Source organism: Dermacentor albipictus, unplaced genomic scaffold (assembly GCF_038994185.2).
Source record: "Dermacentor albipictus isolate Rhodes 1998 colony unplaced genomic scaffold, USDA_Dalb.pri_finalv2 scaffold_22, whole genome shotgun sequence".
NCBI lineage: Eukaryota > Metazoa > Arthropoda > Arachnida > Ixodida > Ixodidae > Dermacentor > Dermacentor albipictus.
Genome location: NW_027225576.1, coordinates 2,756,504 through 2,774,324, shown reverse-complemented (window position 1 = coordinate 2,774,324; position 17,821 = coordinate 2,756,504). Strand labels below are relative to the sequence as shown.

The 17,821-nt window shown below is 43.5% G+C and overlaps 1 long non-coding RNA gene across 1 annotated transcript; it reads left to right on the top strand.

Annotated features, from left to right (window-relative positions):
* Positions 1–7,105: 7,105 nt before the first annotated feature.
* On the top strand, positions 7,106–13,783 carry LOC135915761 (uncharacterized). The gene is made up of 3 exons (XR_010568734.2): positions 7,106–7,178; positions 8,968–9,042; positions 13,698–13,783. It is a non-coding gene; the product is annotated as an uncharacterized lncRNA (long non-coding RNA).
* The last annotated feature ends 4,038 nt before the right edge of the window (positions 13,784–17,821 follow it).

Here is a 17,821-nt window from a genome sequence, read left to right as displayed (position 1 = left end):
CGCGGCATTCGACGGGGGGCGGAGCTACAGCGCACTTTCCACCGACGATTACGTCGCTCCTATTCGAAAAAAAAACCCAAATTTGACCTACATGGTTTATAAGGTTCCCGCATCCGTATATGAGCTTCTTATTGAATTCGACAGACTCTTCAGCTTCCCTTTAACGGCGCTTGCGCATATGGGCCATGTCGTCTGCTACGCCGCTGCTTCGCACCTGTACGTCTGCTAAATTAAGTTCGTATACCACCACCTGTACGTCTGCACCACGGTGTAAGAATAGGCTGTGGTCTGCACCAAGCCGGAGCCGACAATAGAGAGCGTAGAGAGGGCGCAAAATAATCGCGAATCAGCTCTGCGCTTTTTCTGCACCTTTTGTTACGAATGGCGAGGTGCAGCACTTCGCGAACTGGTGCAGGTGAATCGAACGTACCTTAGGTGCGTTCGATTCACCTACATCACATACGAACCGTAGCGAAGCCGCCACGAAAAGCTGGATTGTGGATCGGATTAAAACATTGATCATTACACTTTTTTTGTTTTTGTCATTCTCTGATTCTGCTGCGACCCGCGCGACTCGAACACACTTCCCGGTGCGCTTGTTTGCATTGCATATGACGAGCCGTAATTCATGAAGTAATAATGTACTTTTGCACTGGCAATTCGAGAGGTGGCGCATAGTGAAGCCAAAAAATTTCGGGGCTATAAAAGAACGTCGGTTCCTCGGTTTTCTCTCCTATCGTCTATCGTCCCGGATACGTTCCATTGGACATCGTCGCGCCATCGCCATCGACAGTCTTGCCGTAGCCTTCCTTGTTCCCAACGTGCACGTGAGTACGCATTTCTTTTTCTTTTTTTCGTACGAGGTTTTTCTTGTCGGGATTGTACCTTATATGCATTCTCATCTACGGGTCAACGTCGTGTGCGAGTATGTGCGTAGTTAACGGCACGTGCCCAATATGCAGCGAGCGCACGTGTGGCCAGGTGATCGGTCGCGTACTATGTGATATCAAGATGAGCTCTGATTATGCGCACATGTGTTATACTCCGGAATGGCATTGAGTAGAGTGCTCTTTTGAAGCGCAGAAAGACACTAAGCGTATAATTCATGCACAACTTGCGCAAAATAGTTACACCAGACCTTGAATGAGGTCTGTCAGGGATCTGCGAGTGTCACCCGGCCACATGTCGTCTCTGACATCTTTTAGGGCAGCAGAATCCACACACAACCGTGCCGGCCAGGAAATAAATGAGTCGTATCACGAAAAATTCCGACGCTGCTCCTGCGGTGGTGGTTAAAAAAAAGAAATAAGCCGCGTGAATTCTATGCGAACATTATTGCAGCTGAAAAATAATCTAAAAGTCTTCTTTAGGGATCTTTGTCCGTCCCGTACGAGTGGTATGGTTTAGTGCCACAAAATGAGATGAGAATGTACCATTTCGCTTCAGACACATGTTTCAGCCACGTGTTGTTCACAACTTAGAGCAAACGTGTTCACCAGCTTCCGCTAGCTTTATTCTTCATGGGAGACGAGAATGTACGTCGTGCAAAAGGATACGTGCCTAATAAAACGGCCGATTTCGCATGCTTGCACAGAAACCTCCGGCCTTGTGCCGTGGTTCGATTATGTTAATCAAACGGCGCTTGAAAATAGCGGACGGTTTGTGGAATCCAATGGACCCTTTAGCAAAACCTCTAAAACAGATTCACTGCATAGAAAAAAAAATTATCAAAATTCCAGCGTGCCCCGTACTCTACATGGAGACTAGGCGTAGAATGGCTCCTTATACTCGTGGCAATTGTATGCGAACACTGGCACGCTAGACAAGGTGGTGATGTCTTGCCAGCATCCTTAGGCAGAAATTGCGACATAATTTGCAGTAGTGTCAGCCCGCTTCGCAGCAAGTTTATAAGGTGGCTTACATCAGTAGAAGTGGTTCTGTACCCAATTTGCACACCAATTTCTTTTTCGGGACAATCGCGCTTCCCCACAGGCGATTTCCGTCCTTTACAAACCCGACATGTCTTTTCATTGCATTCACTGTTACATTTCATTACAAGTATGGGACATACAGTAGAAATCCATTTGAAAGACAAGTTCGCGGAATGTGGATAATACACCATGAACACTTTGCAAAACTGGCAACTTCGCTTTCCTGCAAAACAAAAGCTTTCACCACCAAAAGCTCATTAGCACAATAGATTTCTGCATCAAGTGTCTGGGGTGTTGAAATGAGGTGCTGGCCATTGTTCTGCAATTAGAGCCTGACTTCTGAATTTAATTTACTTTTTCCCAAAGTCTAATTCAGAAATTGGATTCTGTTGCAGATCTAGCTTGGCTGTACTTGTCTGTCAGAGTGACAAGGATTATCTGTCATACTATGGCTTGTTAACATGCATAACAAAGCATTTCAGATCTTGAATAAGTCACAGTTCAATAGAGGGATCTGCTTATGCAGACAATGGTGCATTCTGTCATTCTTTCATAAAAGAAATGCAGAGATGGGTCAGTTAACAGGCTTATTTTGTTCTGAGAACAGCATTTTAGTGCAGCTGCCTTCCGATTCAACTTGCCTATTGTGTTCAGGATAAGGTGTTGCACCATCTTCTAGCCCGAGGCAAGCCTGGTTTGCATTCTATCGTTGCCCAGTAATTTTCTGCTGCTGTGAAGGTACTTATCAACTTCAATGTATATGAAGTTGGGAGTGTGTTATGTCTACTTTGAGGACTCGCTCGGGGTAAGGGGTCCGCAGTACAGGGGATTTCTCTAGGGACTCATGGGTTGATATATAGAGATGTCAATTCACTATTTCTCCAGCGAGGGATTAAGAAGCACCTCTTTTACAAATATTGCTCCCATGACTGATACCTACATGGTCTGTTTCCTCGCAGAACATAATGAAGCCAACAGACAAATGGCTCTTGTTTTACTTTAGATGAATAAGTATAATGAGAAATTATTGTTTATGAAAAGGCAACTTGCTGCTGATGGCAGCCGAAACCACATCTGCATTACCAGGTGCCTGCTCCTAAGTTTTTTTTACTAAATGGTTCCTGTGGTTAAAACAGCATATGCTTTGTCTGCTACCATGACCTGAAATGGTGCTGGCTAAAACTCCATTGCCAGATTTTGTACACAAGAGCAAACAGCAAAACAAGTGGATGGGAGGATAATTGCCACAGCGCAAATGTTACAGCAGTGTATGTGGGAGTTGGTGGGTTTGTTTGCAACACTGTCCAGTTGCCTTCTTGTCCATGCTCATTTCCCTTTTCCTTATAATTTCTACATTTAAATTAAAATTCACCATTACTTTTATGCTTTCTTCCTTTCTTTCCATTTCTTTCCTTTATTGTCTGTTGGCTTCGTATAGTTGTAACAAAAGATTGGTCCCCTCGGTTCTTCATCTCATTGAATTCTTACTGAAAAGTTCTAGCCCGAGTGTTATTGCAGCAGCATTCTTGGCCTGTATTTTGACTCGCACAGTGCTTTATGAGTGAATGAAATCGGTACAACCTTCTGGCCACTTATTCAACTGCTTTGTCTATACAGGATGCCGAAACCATATAGGGTGGTGAAATTTCCGGAAGAAAATGACAGCTTGGCACTCGTGCCAACATCGTGGCTTGCTCAATATGAAGACCTTTGCTTCTGGCCCCAATGTGTCAAGGGGTCAGAAGTAAAGAGCATGATAGAAAACCAAGATGGGGTACATATCCCGTTGTTGTCATGGCGAGGTGCAGTAAGTGACTACATTGATAACATATTCTGCCTTTTGCTTGATTTAGTATTTTTTGGTATTACTTTGGACATGTGAGATTAAATATAAGAGTTAAATGATCTTGTAATAGGTGACACAGTTCTAAATTTTTGACATACTGGAATTAGACCTTACTAAGTGTAAATTTGTGTGTGTCTAGATCTACTAACACAATGCTTGTTTATCTTCTAAATAACTTATTGCAGGAACATCCATCTTCGTATAAACATCTTGGCGCGCATATCACCGCTAACTTAACTTGGGATGTGCACATAGCATACATTGTAAATGACAAACCGTTTGCTTGGATATGTTCGTCGCAGTTTTTCCATATCGTTCTTCATTGAAGCATCTCTTATATAACTAATTAATTAGATCAATGCTTGAATGTGCTGCATCAATATGGGATTCATTTCAGGAAAGTTCATCGCATGCAATTAAAATGATATAGAACGATACTGTTTGTACTCTACCGTCTCTTGCTGGTCGCTGCAAAATGTATCGCACAGTGCTTTTTTATCATTTACATTACCATCCGCGCCTGTGTCACAAGTTTACTCTTCCTCCCCAGTTCATACCATGTGTCTGCGCACCCATGTTCAAAAAGTTGCAGTGCCATCCAACAGTCTCAGCAGAACAGTAAACTCTTCGTCGCAGGCCCACCACTCAGAGTTGTGGATTTCTTTTGTATTGGTATTTAATAATATCTGGGAGCTGTTCGTGCATTGTGGAAAGAATATTTGTGTTATAAATAAATATCCGAGCTTGGAAGCAACAGAAGGGAGAACATTGACAGCTTGCTTACTCAAGACAGTTTCATGGCCCTGCAAATGCATGCACATTACCTTTTTCATATATTCTGGGGGAGTGGGGGGGGGGGGCGTTCATTGCTGGAAAGAATAAGCGCATAATGCGTTCCTTGCTGGAAACAGCCTGTTCTGATGGCATTTACCAAATTGACATCTTGACAATTAGGACAAATAAAACATTGTCTCGTTGCTTAGCTTTGCTACTTGGATGTTGGGCGTTATGAATACTAGTTCAACTGGACTCTGAAGAACATGTACTTTTCTTTGTGTATGCTGATGAGCAATTTACTGATGCTGAAGAAATAATTTTTCTTTTTAGTCTCCCTTTAAGACCACGGTGGCTGGGACGAACACAGTTCTGTCGTGCCCCCCTTAAAATTTGTTTGTAAGGTTTATGCATGATGAAGTCATATAAATAATAAATATATAATAAATAAAATAGTCGTAATTATTGTTAGCAAGCGCCGTTGTTGCATGTCCAGAAAATTAAACAAGCCTTTGTGGTATCGTCTTATGAACAATTTTCTCCTGCCTAGCTTGCAGTGCCTGTAGCCTTATAATTAGCAATGGCTTGAATATTAACAGCGCACTTTTTGTACAGTCCACTCACTCTTGTCATTTTTCGACCAATAGGTTTCAGGTGTAAAACTACCTTAGAAATTTCAATAGCTTGTTGAACATCTAAATTTATAAACAGTGCACCTAGAGGCTTGCACGCCTTTGCCATTTGAATGTTTCCATTCTAAGTTATAGCAAATGCAATCTGCATTTTTGCATTGTGAAAGGGACTTGTAATAACTGGCTCTTTCTTTATTAAGATATTCTCAGGGGCATGGCAGTCTGATGTGTCGTAACATTGGATGTGGGCACTGTGTAACTGAAAACTTGCAACGAATAAAAAAGAAAGGCAAACTAATCCTTTAGTGTCTCTCTTCAGTTCTTCACCACTGATACTTTGATGTCATCATAGCTGTGCAAACTTGTGCACAATGTCTGTGCAGTTTGCTGTGGGCATTTTTAGCGGTCACAAATTTCTTGTTCATGACATTTGTCTGTTGCAGAATGTTGCCTGCACAGCTTAGCAGCTTGCTTGTTCTAGTGCCTGTTATAATCTGTATTGAAATATTTCAAAGGCACTTATGACAAGGCCTCAAGGGGGTTGAAGAAGGCAGAGTCTCTGTCTGGTGTCGATACCACAGAGCAGTCGGGCAAGTGCTTGTTTTCTTCTTGTTTTTTTAATGCTTGTGCTTATGGGAGAGGGGAAGGCAAATTTAGATCAAGGTTACAGTTACAGAGCAGTCGCTTTGCTGACTGGGCTGACCAGGAAGCTAGCAGATGTGGGGGGCATCAGGCAGAGCTGGCAAGTCAAAGTGGATGCAATAAATGTTAGCAGGATACAGTACAGCAACTTCCAGATTAATTTAACCTTGTGTTGCCATGTGCTTGCCTCTTGGGTAGCTGTATAATTGTCCCCCAAATTGGTGGTGTATTGTTGGGTACATGAACCAAAATGATCTTTCTTTTACTGCAGTACTTTCTTTTTCTTCAAGGAAGCTGTATGGATTTTCTGTCCCCCCCCCCTTTTTTTTTAGCTTCATCCTATTTAAGCAGCCCACTTTTTCTTTCACTACTACCTTTGCCTTGAAAAGTTCTGAATTGTTAATTTAGTATACAGTGTTCCACGTAACTTGAGCCAAACTTTAACCCTTTCAATGCTACTGACGTGCAGGTACGTCTCCGTGTTTCGGTTCTGTTGAGTTTCTTTTTGACATTCCTTTTGTCAGATAGGAGTGTGAAGACCACACCAAGAGAACATTTGCCATCATCTTTGTCCATATTCAATTTCTGCACAACCAACATTAAACCGCTGTGTTCATTTTATAACAGCCAAGAAAGCAAAAAGGGCACTGGGAGTGCGTTACATACGAAAAAACACGACACTGAAAGGGTTAAAAATATGCAAATGCAATGTAGCTGGACCAAACCAAGCTAATGTTTTTTGCCGTCACTTGGTGATACTAAGATTTTTTTACATTCTCTCTAAATACATAATTAGTCGTAATTAATCATCCTCTCAAAGTAGATGAAAAGTGCCAATGACAACATTGTAGAACATGAAAAATTCCCGATACTGCTTCCTGTTGCTCCATACGTGCTACATAAAATTGTTTTTCGAACTATGAATGAAGCCTGTGAATATACGCAAAGTGCCTTGAGCAGCCAGTCGTGTGGCAATTTTGCATGTATTTGCGGGCTTCTTTCACTCTCGGAAAAACACTTTTATGTAGCATGTATTGAGCAACACAAAGCTGTATCGGGAGTTTCTCATGTTGCTCTACAATTTCCTCCTTGACACTTTTCATTTAGCTATAATATTGGAAAGTTAATTAAGACTGTGTTTTAGCAGAATGCAAAAATAATCTGAGCAGCTCCTAGCGATGGCATATTTCAAAGTTCCGCATATTTTCAAAGTTTGGCTGAGGTTATGTGAAACACCCTGTATAGTGCCTCAAAAATGAATGTACATGCATAAATCTTCAGGCAATGATGCTTGCCATGGTGATGACGACGACGATGCAGCTTCACCTCGACTGGACCTGCCTGCACCGCCCTGTAAGCTTTTTACAAAATAACTATGCAATGTGTTTAATTGAAGAACTCTGGTCTTTTATTAGGGTTCTTGAAACTGCAGTCACCATTAGGGTCTAACACGTCTGTGATGACCAGCCAAGTATGAATTCTCCGACTAAGTTGAACTTTAGGATCTGAATAACAAAAAAACTTTGTCCCATGGAAGTGTATGGGCTTCAGCCACAACCTTTGGTTGGGATCTAATACACTGGAGTTGACTTAATGGAAGTCTGCTGCAGTACAACCTTCATTTTGCCTGTGGCTGCAAAGCTTGTCACTCTGTTGCTGTGCAGACCAATATGCACATGTCGGCATTTGTTTTGGCTTATCTGAGCTACAAATATAAAAGCAGATGACACTGAAACTCTCTTGCTATTTTAATGCTCTAAAGCAGTACTGAACCACCTGTTGATCTTACCAAGCAAACATTCTGCATGTAGCAGATGGAGCTAACAAACAGTCTGTACCGTCAACTTTCCAGTAGGCTTCTGCTCTCCATTTTTTTTTAAGTGGTGGCCAGCTTCCAGTTGACATTATATGGTACCAGCCCATAGCGAATGGTCATTGGGAAATTTTTTGATGAATTACTTTTGTTCACACCCTGCCAGATTCATTACAGATTATTAGGAAATCAAAACCGACAATTGTTAATGCATCACCTCTCCTTTATCACTCAAATTTTTTGTCTGAGGCCCATTTTAAGAAGTTACCATAAATTACTTTGGAAAAGTAAAGGTGTGTGATAGACCTGTCATTGTTACTGGCACTGCCCCTGCTGGAGAGAACCATTGAATTGAGGGGTAATAAAGAACATATATATTATGCTCCTAATTCCTTTGCGTATACGAGGCCTTTTTTTAAAAAAAAGTTTTTAGTTGTATTCCTTGAAAAATGCTGAACTCATCGGCAGAATTTGTTTCTCAGATCTCGAAAAAGGTTCTCCAGGGCCCCTTTAAATGTAGCTATCAAACGGGCTATGTGCTTACAAATGCCTAGAGCTCTTCCAGGAAGGCAACCTTTAAAAGTTCGCAAGAAGTTTGTAGGAACCTCTTAAAATCTCTCTAATCTATAAAATGGCCCATTGCATGCTAAGCCCTCATCCTTTGTCACAGACAAGTTTGAAAAGTGATTTTAATAGTGCATTTAAAAACAGTGTCCCCAAAAACAAACTTTTTTGCATGCCTTTTCGGCTTTATTGTACATTGTGCTGATGATGGCCCACCTTGAGTCCCGTTTTTGTAACTCCACCAGATCGCTATACGAAACTCGGAAGTTATCGAGCAACTTTATTTTGATATTGCACCATATTGTGTGCAATGCTATATCTAGGGCAGTTGGCGTTCTCAATGTTCCATTTCGTGGAAAATTTGGACACACCAAATCAAGAACTTCATGAAAGCACCACTGTGTATGCCCACTTTCCTATGTGTGCATGGCGTTTCCTGTCTGCACTCGGTCACTGCGATGCTTACGCAAGACCTTCAAGGATGGAAATAGCACTTCTAGTATATTTCAAGCTGGTTACGATGATTACTACACTAGGGATGCAAGGGCTGCTACGCTATGCACACATTATGCCAGAACTAAGCAGAATGTCTGTAATTGTACAATATTTAGGCAATATAGAAATGAAGGAAATGTGTGCCCACAAGGTTTCTTGCAGCAAATCATGGGCTGGGGTCTTCTTGTTTATATAATGGTCTATGAAAAATAGCAGTTTGTTGCTCTATTATTCTGGCACTAATTGTGGATTGTTGTTGCTCTTCACTAGCTGCACCAGCTCATGAGAGCATCACTGGCACATCCCTGGAGCCACTTGCATACGGAGGCCCTGAGGAGATGATGCGTGAGTCTCCTTATATCTTTACATGGCCTATGAAAGTTGATTAATTTCGAGGTTGCTGTTATCCGACGATGCATTCTTCGCACCTTAAGGTATGACACAAATGTTGTTGTTAAAACATTTACCATAAAAGGTTGCTGCCCCCAGGAAGTGGATCCATCAGGGGAGGGGGAGGAGCGAAGGAGGGGGTCAATTCAGATATTATTGACCAAATGTTATCTATATCTTTCTGCAGCAGAAAGCTTTAGGCTTTGAAATCACGATGTTATTAGAAATGTCTCTCCTGCATCGTATTTTAAGAAGAGCACAATGTGTTCTATGGCTATCTTAAATAAGCGCCATAGGTATGGTGCAAAGTTTCTACAGGCAGATGTTTTCCAACCATTCGATGCTTAAGCAAAAATGATGACGTATGTTTTAAAGAAATAATTTCGCTAACCTTCAAAGTACTCCCCATTAGACACAATAGCTTGGTTCCACCTCTCTTCCTATTGCTGAAAGCCCTCTAGGAAGTCCTTCAGTTAAGCCCTCCAGCAGCAATGTCCTTTCCTATTGAATTGTAGTCCTGTCCCCGAAACTCCTGAGCACCAGTTTGCATATGGGGAACAGAAAAAGTTGCATGGTGGTACATGTAGCTAGCAGGGAGAGTTTTCTCACAGTTTGTAGACTAGGCAACAGACAACCACATGCAAGTGTAGATCACTTGCTATATGCATGGCAGGATTGGATTGCACATTCACTCTTGCGCTCCAGTCTGACCATGCTATGTGACGCGGACTTGCTGTGCTGCAGTGATAGTACACAAATCCAAACTGTGCATTTAAAAGCTTTAGCAAAAGTTCATTACGAAGCGATATCTGTCAAGGTGTCTAGCCAGGACTGGCTGGAAGCAATGTTAGCCCAGCCTAGGTGTGCAGTGGTGTGTGTCCACTGTGGATGCTAACTGCCATTCCATGCGAAGTGGGGCTTGTGTATGCGTGGTTCAAGGCTGTGTTCGAATTATGTGTGGTTCGAGGCTAGTTTAGTGTTCAAAAGTGATCGAAACTAGCTAGGCCCTACTGCTACAACACTGATAAGCAGTGGCCAAAATTTCATTTCTATGTGGGTGGGTGCAGCTGAGCATCAGCAGACAATAGTTGGCTTCTCCTGGAAGTGCAGATTTTCACTTATTTGAGCCTGTTTAGTAAACTGTGTCTATAAATATACCCAGTAACAGCAAGGAAGAAGTGCACAATATTTTTCATTGGTGTTGGCTATGGGCCAATGGCAGCGCTGTCTGGGAATGTGCGCATTGACGTCAAGGGGCAGTTGCCAGCCGCCCCAAGAGGTTGAGGAGAAGGCCTCTGTTGAAAAGGTTTGAGAAAAAGATGACTCCGCACTCCACTTCTGAGCTGTACGTGCTGCACACAAGTGCAAAATTTGGCTGAGGTACAGTAGCATGTGCTATCTGCAGAAGGCGTTTTTCACTAAGCCTGTGGTGTGGTTAGGAAAAATCTGCATTTAGAATTTTTATAAAATGTGATTACCTCTAGGAGAAGCCCAAGTATTGTCTAGCCACACTGTTTATTGGTATTGTATCCGTCAGCTCTCGCTAATTTCGATTCATTTCGAGAACATTTGACTAGCCTTGAACCACACTCGACATAAGGTGAGACATGTTCACATGCTAGCTCACTCTCACCCCTGGCTGCTCATGTATAGATGAATCGATAGACTTATGAAACTGTTGACAGTTACTCTAAATGCAGCATTTGGATGTGGCTACTATATCCGTAGGACAAGCTGGTGCAATTCAAAGCCGATCCAGACCACTTAGCATGGCCAGAATTGAGCATAAGCGCACACTCCAGTCCTGTCGTGCGCCAGAGCAAAAGCAATACAGTTGCATGTAGCTGTATCTGCTATGGAACATTGATACCGCACTCACTGCGATAAGCCTGCTCGCTGAGCTCATTGTGGCTTGCTGAGGTGCCCTGAGTGGTTTCCGGGCAGTGTCTTTAGAATCTTTACAATCGCTAGTAACCACAGCAGGGTGTGCCATTTCCTGAGGCACCTGACGTTTCTGTGTAGTTGCGAGTAAGAGCAGGAGCAAGAGAGAAAATCTTGGGACTTTTGCTCCTTGAATATGTCACTTTGCTTAGGTACTACAGAGACGTTTCTATGCTCGCCTTGTACGCATTTGTCCCTAGGTGTGGCGGCATTGTGGAGTGGGGTTGAGGTTAAGCTCCGACACTGGCTGCCAGCATTGTAAAGCAGGTATGCAGTGGGAACGGATGCCCTATTTGGTGATCACTGTGTCTAAAGGTACATCAGACGCTTTTCTCGCGGATGCAGCGTTGGTGCCAAGTCAGTCATGCTGGATTATACCTTTTTGGTGCCTTGCGGTGCTCTATGCTAAAAAACAAAAACAAAACACTGATTTTTCTTGGGGAGCAGTAGGCGCTGTAGTAGAGGCTACAGCCCCTACTAGAGGCTTGCAGGCTTTTCATATGCTGCTCTCCGTGACATTTCAGCCGCATTTTTTAATGATCCTCCTCTTTGAGTGAAATAAGCACACGGCACCTTAGCAACTGCGGATGGACGCTACTGCCTGAAACACCACAGGCTTCGCTTTGATGTCATGCCGTGAGGTTTAGGCACTGTGCCTTCTAAATTTTATGAGGCCGGGCCGCATTATATGCGGCCCGGCCTCTACTACATGGTCCCTACTTCTCCCCTGGGAAAATCGGTGATATTATATTGAAGGCTGGCGCGAGGAAGATATCATCCAGCACGACCGACTCAGCATGAGCACTGCAAGCACAAGAGAGTTGTCCGGCACAGTGATCTTCAAATTGGGCATTGGTACCCACTGCGTCACCTGTTTCACCGCGCCAGCATCCGGGCGTAAACTTGACCCCACTCGACAATGCAGCCACGCCCAGGGACATATGCATACAACACAAGCAAAGAAACTTCTCCTTAGTGCCTAGGCAGCGAGATATTCAAGGCGCAAATGCCCGCACATTTCACAAATGCCTGCCTAAATGCAAATATCCTACTGGAACAGGTCGTCTGCTTCCGAAGTTGCATATCTTTGAGGTGTGCCACGATCATGGCCGGAGCTCTTTATGAGTGAACATAAATACAATGTTTCGTTCACTTGTCAGAAATTGTACCATTGCCATAATAAGTGTGAAAAAAATGTGGCTTGTTGCTTTGTGTGTCAAAGCTGCATGTAGCTATCTGGTAGACTAGGAGAGCAAAGGTATGCGACACTGTACTCCACTGTAAGTTTAGGAACAGCCTCAGAGTTTTGGTGCATTGTAGGTGCCAAAATCGGAAGTAGTGGTATCTTCGTGAGCACACAAATTCAAAGTTAAACTGTCCACCACGGTGACATTTAATACATGGAGGGTTGTAGGTATGCCCCGCTATGCCGTAGCTTTCGCAGTGCAAAGGCATTGAAGGACCAGGAGCCCCGCGGAGGGGATCAGGGCGATCTTTGATTGCTTCTGCTGAATGTATTGTACTTCTTACGGCAAAGTATTTCTGAAATAGTTTATTTTAACTTCAAACGCATTTTTATAATGCAATAAAATGTAGTTCACGGCCTTTGAGATGTCGTTACTTTATGCAACAGGCCAGAAATTTTAGCATAAAAAAAAACAACCTGGCACATCTAAACACGTAGCAGTTTACCTCGGCATACTATGATGCATACAGCTGCACGCTTAGTCTTGTGTATGCATCTTGTTAGTATGTTTACTTGTGCTTTAGTTCACCAGCTGTCTCAGTACTTTGCTCTGTTGCTTTACTACTTTATATCTAAATTTTCTCCCTTCATACCTTCAGTTTATAACAATAGAATTTTTGACTGTAGGTCAAGCACATAGAACTCGTTTTTTCAAAGCACTTTGATAATGTAACTTGTGGAAAAGAGCAACTACTTCACTATTCTCATGAAAAGCAAGAACAAAGCCTTATTCTTATTGGTCCTACTTATTTTTATGACATCTTCAAACAGATTCACACCTACAGTTTAGCATTTGCACAGGTCCTTGAAGCCTTTGAAATTCAGATGTGTTTTCAAGGCCCTTGAAAAGCCTTTGAATTTCATGAGTGATACAATCAAAAATGGATTATGCGACTCACTTTCTATGGTGAATCAATGTGGACCTGGCAAACTTCCCACGTTAAAAACAATAGCATAAAAAGCTGAAACCGCCGCGAGTGCTCGGGCATTTCGTTTCGTATGACCTGCATAGAACGGGAAAACCCCACACTGGGCAAGAGCAAGACACCGGCACTTGGTGTTGGCTCCCATCCCATGTTTATGGTGCTTTTATCACGCCCGGTTAGAAGCTAGAAGTACCTAAGGAAGTTGCGAGTGATCAAGGCTGGACATTTTGAATATAACTTATTGTATTTATGGTGCAGTAAAGCTACCTAAAGTGTTTTGGAAGTGTTATAGTAAAAAGTGGCACATGTGATGCTGTTCTGCAACCTGAAAAGGCTTTGGCTTGGCCTTGAAAGTCTTTGAATACCTGTGAACTTTTGTCGCCGAGACCTGTACGAATCCTGGTACTTTTACATTTACCAGAGTGCTCTGGAACAACCAATCAAATGCGCCACAAATGCATTCCTTCTGCTATGAAATAAATCTTCTTGTGTTTCAGCGGTGATGCTGCGGGTGCTGCGGGTGCAGCTAGAGGTGAGGCAGCAAAATAGAGAGCTGCATCATGAGCTGCAGCAGCTGAGGCACGAGGCTACATGTCATGTCTGAGAGGCTACATGAAATTGAGTCTCTTGACAGGACTCGTACCATGCCTCAACCTGCCCAGCGTACGGTGCCTGTGAGTCTTCCTCGGCTGCCTGCCAACAGCTTGGAGGAACTAGAGACGGCCGAGGCAGCGGTAGGCGACGAGACTGTGGCTGCCACCTTGGTTTGTGCTGCCCATTTATTTTTAATTGTAAGGCTATGTAACATGTAGATGCTCTGTGCTGTTTCATGAACCATGCTGTGGGTTCTATGTTAACTACCTATTAAGGGTCGCACACACTGAAGATTTTATAGAAATAATTCTTTTTCCCTGCTGTATAGCTTCTAATGGCATATCTGGACTGCTCCTACATTCTTTAGCATCCATCTAAATGTAGGTGTACACTAGTATAGGCAGGTTGCGAACGTAGTTCCCGCGCCTACTAGGGCGCCCCTCGTGGCGGCGAGCGCGGTAACGGCAGGATACGACCGGCCCGCTGCGTTCGGAAAGCCTGCCTGTGCACTGTTTCGCGCGTAGCTGTTGCCTTTTCTGAGAAATGCCGGAGTGCAACCCGAGCTGCTGTGTAGTGGGCTGCAACAGCACGTACACCAACTCAGGAAGTTGCAGGTTTACAGTTTTACAGGTTTCCAAGCCGACCGACTCCAAGCCGACTGGATAGCGCTCGTCCGACGGCATAAGCTGTGTTATGTTCCGGCGTTATGCCAAGTACGTTAACGCTTAATTGTTTGCTTTTACAGCAATGATGGCAGCAACGGGACACCTGCAGTCAGTGGCGTAGCTAGGTCGTCTGGCACCCGGGGCCCATAAGTCTTCTGTCACCCCCCCCCCCCTGCGTTTAGTCGAGGAAGGCGAGGATATGAACAATTTCCGTGTGTCTTCTGACGTATATGACAACCCCCCCTCCTCCCTCCCCCCCATTGCTACGCCACCGCCTGCAGTGCGTACCAGGATATGCAGCAAACAAAGTAGTTTGTTCCCACACTGTACCGCAGTAAAGCTGTGGAGCTCTTTCCCAATCCTCTCCCATTCAAACAGCGCTATAGGGCTTGCTAAGAGATTTGAGGAGGGGATGCAGCTGGCTGAGCTGGCATACACCCTTGTGCGCCCAGCATATCAACTAAGGGGCAGTTGAGATCACCAAAATTTTTGACAACGTGGTTTATTGGAACCTCCTTTGCACGCACTGAAAAAATCGCAACATAAAAGTATTACACTTCCAGTAACTTGGACGAAAATATTTTCCCAGCGTTCATCCCCTTTTTTTGTGCTTGGGGAGAGCAACCTTGGAATACCACTGGTAGGTCATACGAGTCGTTCGTACGCCCCACGTTCTTGGATGAGATGTTTTGTATTCGTATTTGCCGTCCTGTATGTACAGAGAAACTACCGCGGCGTCCTTGCACTTCCGTGTGGTGCCAGCACGGCAATCACAGCTCCCCGCTAGGATTTGTCTGCTCTCGCCGATCTTCAAGAATCAATGTCGCCTATAATTTCATGCGTCCTAACCGTAGATAACGAAGTAACTTACGCTGAGCTTCATTCATCTCGCTGGTGCATTATTTTTCGTTTGCGGAATAAACCTAGCTGTCACTTCCGATCAGTGCGAGTTCAGCACTTCCCTCACTTCGTAGACGTGCCCCACTTGAAATAGACGACTTCCTTTCTCTAAATTCTTTTCACAAAAAAAGCTATGAAGATCTTGTAATTCCCCAGACCCGGTTAAAATTAATATCGGCACGCTGCTTCGCGCCATCGCTACCGTTTGACAGGGCGCCAAACACACAGCGCGAGCTGCTGACGCCGTGAGTAATCCTACCGCATTCGCGCAACTATTCGTCAGATGGCGCTAGGGGTCGGAAAGACAGGGCGCCGCCTAGCACTTGCAACGTGCCCATAGCAGTATGCCAGTGGCTGCCAGGATCAAATGTGTGAGCTCACCAACGCCATAACCACTAAGCTACCTTAGTGGCTTGCTCTCTTTGTAGAGATACATTTATGACTAAAGAATAGGTTGTTGAGATGATAAAAAGCATTGCTGACACAAAGGGCAAACTGTGCCAGCTTTCTGTAAAAGGACGCAATGCAGAACACTTGTGAATAAATTATTTTTGTTGTACTAGTTGATCCATTGTGAATGATAAATATCAGTACAAACAAGTGGGACACGGCACAGAAAGAGAGGGGCGGTAACTGTATTGAAATCATTTTGATGTGCAGTTTCCTGAAAAAAAAAATGTTTTGAAAATTGCATTACAATTGGATATGGGATCAAAACATGATTTGCAGTCTACTGTACAGGCTGTTGAAATGCCCCATTGCTTGCATACTAACCAGCACTATCACATTTTTTTCTTCTGCTACAAGTCCATGAAACAAACTCCTCAACTATGTAGTTTCATGCAGTGATTCAAAGCATTTTCCAAAACACTAGCAATTACTTTAGGGATGTAAACACACATGCACTGCAGCCACTGTCACTTTTTATTCCGCTACTTGCATTTTTCAGCACCTTGTTTTATCTGCTTCTATGCTACATTATGTATGAGTATTCATTATGGGCTTATTTTCCATGCCTGAATGCCAAAGGTTAGGTGGGAAAGTCGGTCAACTTGCAAACAGCTCGAACCATTGCATATGAACATTCATGGTGAAAACAAATGCCAACAATAGTGAACAGCCCACAAAGGGGTCAAAACATTGTTCCAAGTATTTTTTCACCTTGGTTGCCATCGGTTGTTTTTCACCATGCTCCTTCCTCATCATGTTAGACCTGCAATAAATGTAACGTTGACCAAAATAATGTTGTCGAAGGCGTTAGATGTTCTGGCTTCTGTGTAGAAGCCGAAACGTCTAATCCTTTTGACAAGCAAGTCAAAGCAAGTGTCAAACCTTCCAAGCTCGTAAGTGGCTACCTTCTGTGCCATGATGTGATGGGGGAGAAACCTGAGCCAAACCTGGCTGTAGAACATCTGTTGTAATAAATTATTTAGCGCGCTCTGGGGTTTGCCAGTATAATTGTGGGGTTTTAGAGTCCCGCACTTTCACTTAAAGGGATAGACAACTGCTCAGAACATGAATTGAGAAAACCACACTTGTGAAAATATTTCCTCTCCTACTGGGTAAAACGAGCCATCTTTGCGAAAAGTCGTGGAAAATGACCTTTGACTCCTCATGCAGCAAGAACATATTCATAACAGCCCTGAAGAGGATGGAAAACTCGGGTCTTGTTAGTATTAATTTATGATAAATGAGGAACAGCGCACTGAAAACAGAAGATGAAAGGAAACGTAGACACACCACAACTTCACTTGCAACTGGAATATTTATTGAATGAACGAGTTAATATACACTTGAACTGCATATTCACCTGCAAGGCACTGAACAATTCATGACATGCATTTGTGGTTAGATTAGGTGACACTAAACAATAATGAATTAACAAAAAGCCAGTTTGTTGCTTGGCTATCAACAATTTGCGTGGTCTACAGCGGAAATTGCTTTTTGTTGGAGTGCTATTGAAGGCTAGCTAATGCATTCTGGTCCTGCTTTCTGTATTCTATAAGCCCCACAAATTTGACATGTCAATTGGTCAGGGTGGTGAAAAAGAATCTAGGTCATGGTGAATTCTGCTGTGCACCCATAGTCATGGCAATGCATTGCCAAGTGCGAGGAGCAAACATTGCCCTTCAATCCATTTTGGTGCTCCCTCATGGGCACGTTTACACACTGGACTAAATGTCCCACGTACACTTGGCCACACTTGAGGGGGATGCTGTACATGATTACAATGGTGCAGGGCGTAAACATATCAGTTTGCCTAACAGGGCAGACATCTTTTGCATTTGCACCTATTTCCACATGTTTTCTTACACTGCGCAGACACTAACCACTTTTATTTTGCTATAGAAGACCACATCTAGGCCATGCCAAGATTCCACCTTTTGCAACCTTTGCAAAAGCTGGTGGAAGTGTGGCATAATGGCTACCTTCTTCCTTTTCCTCTGGTGAAAAGAAAAAAA